The sequence below is a fragment of the Tupaia chinensis genome, unplaced genomic scaffold (assembly GCF_000334495.1).
Source record: "Tupaia chinensis unplaced genomic scaffold, TupChi_1.0 Scaffold000211_1, whole genome shotgun sequence".
In the NCBI taxonomy this organism is placed as follows: Eukaryota; Metazoa; Chordata; class Mammalia; order Scandentia; family Tupaiidae; genus Tupaia; species Tupaia belangeri.
This window is the reverse complement of record NW_006159686.1, coordinates 1,557,739-1,560,125: the sequence shown is the minus strand read 5'-3', so window position 1 is coordinate 1,560,125 and position 2,387 is coordinate 1,557,739.

Below are 2,387 nucleotides of genomic sequence, written 5' to 3'. Positions count from 1 at the left end.
GCTCTGGGTGCTGGCAAGCCCGTGACAACAGCAGGCCCTATCTGGGGACAGCCTGTCAGGGTCACGATGTCCTCCCAGTGGCCTCTGGGACCGCTGTCATAGGGTGCTACCCTGTCGCAGGCTCACCCTCACGACCTGCTCACCCAGACCAGCACCTCGGGGGATTTCAACAGCTGAATCTCGGGGCAGGAACACTCAGACGGCAGCATCGTGGCCCCTGCAGACCTGGCCGAGTTGAGTCCCCTCACAGATGGGAGAGTCCGTGTGGCTTGGACAAGGACGACACGTCAGCATCCTCGTCACTGCCAGCCCTTCCAGAGCAGCTCTGGGCTCCAGACAGGGCACAGCATTCCTGTGCTGCCTGTCACCAAACGGGCCTGGGCGTGTTCTACGTCTACCCGCTGGGTGGGGCGGGCCCGAGGCTCAGGGAAGCCGACAGGAGCCCATCGGCAGCGGGCGGGGCGCAGGGCCGGCGGCCCGGAGCCTCAGGAAAGCCGACAGGAGCCCATCGGCAGCGGGTGGGGCGTAGGGCCATGAGCACCATCAGCCTGGGCTGGGAGCCGGGCGCCCTCCAGGGCTCCTAGGGGTTTCTGTTGCTGGTTTTCTACTTCGCCAGTGGGCCCATGTGCTCCCAGAGAGAGCAGGGAAAGTGTGGAAGCGCCCCACGGGGGGACAGGCACGCCACAGTCCTGCCTCCCCCGTTTTCCTTTCAGGGTATGGACACACATGCACACGCACCCAGTGTTTTTCCAAGCTGCCGGATCCAGGACTCGAACTGCAGCCATGTGGGATCCAGTCGCCTTAACTGCCACACCACAGGCTGGCCCTGGGGCTGGTCTCTGCTGGGACGATCATTGTCCATGGCCGCAGTGCAAACCCAGTGCTTCCCAGCGCTTCCAAGACCAGCAGTTGGTGTAATGGCTATGTCGCTGGACTCCCATGTAGTCGACCGCAGTTCAAGTCCCGGACCCGGTGGCTTAAACTGACGCCGGGCGCGTGTGCGTGCATGCCCAAGATCCCGAGAGGAGAATGGAGGAGAAGGGATTGCAGCGTGGCCATCCCCACTGGGGGGTGATTTCTCACTTTCTGTCTCTCTGTCTCTCTGTGTCTTTCTGGCGAGCGCATGCACCATATAGCAAAAACCTCTATTAAAAAAAAAATAATAAAAATAAATAAAAAGACACCTGCTCTTTGGGTTCGGGTTTGGGACGGGGCACAGCGTAATCTCCAACATCGATAATGGGATCGGCAGGGGGCCAATTTGGTGAGAAGTGAGCGCCATTCCAGGAACTGTGAGCTGTGGGGACTGTGAGCTGTGGGGACTGTGAGCTGTGGGGAGAGTTTCGACGCTCTCACATACAAAAATAGGTCACGGCCTCCTGGACCACCGTTGACCAGCCCCTCTTTCTGGCAGACTTGGATTTTGCTGTTGCCACTAAAATTTTAAAAAAATAATTAAGAAGAACTGTATTTCTAGACTGAATACATACATACACGCATACACACGTTGAGCATGTACAGTCGTCCCCTGGTATCTGCCACAGAGCCATGTCAGGACCACGGATCCCGGGCTCGACGGCACACCTTGTCCACGTGCAGTCCCCTCGTCCAGGTCCCTGATGACACCTGCCATGCCGGAAGCCCGTGTGGGAGGGCGTCCTGTGTGGGGAGTGACACGGAATGTTTCCACGCGCTCCCCACAGCCACGACCACCACGGCCTCACAGGGACAGGCTGCGTCAACACGACACTGGACCGAGGCTCGCCGAATCGGGACCCAGGACACATCCACAAACTGGAAGTCACCTGGTGGGTCACGAGTCATCACACGCCCAGGCCGTGAGCTGGACGTGTTCCCCGATGTCTCTGTGAGGGCCCAGGGGTGCTGGGGTCACACCTGGCATGGGCAGGACTGTCCTGGAGAGTCTCTGAAGGAAGAGCTGCTGCAAAGGGTCCCGAGGGGTTCCCCCAGGGGTGTGCAGGGCCGGTCCGACCCAGCGAGGCCCCGCACCGTGTCACGCGCGACCCCAGCGTGCTGCCTGGGACCGACGTCCTTGGTGCCCACAGCTCTGGGACGTGTACACAGTCCTCGAGGCAGGACTGTGAGGCCTCGTGGCCCCAAGTGGACACCATGCTCCCTCCTGATTCCACAGGCACCCTCAGCCTGGGAGCAGGAGGCCAGGACCGTCCACGGGGCGCACTCAGGCCAGCTCGCCGTGAGCCCCCATATGGCCCTGCATCCCCTCACCTCCGGCCTCCCAGTGCCTGGCGACTCTCCTCAGGGCTGACTGACCCCGCCCACGCTCGCGGCCTGGGTCGCAGACCCACAGCCCGGTGTTCCCGGTGGCGGGAAGCCGCCCCAGCAGGGGTGGGCAGCGGCGGGGGGGC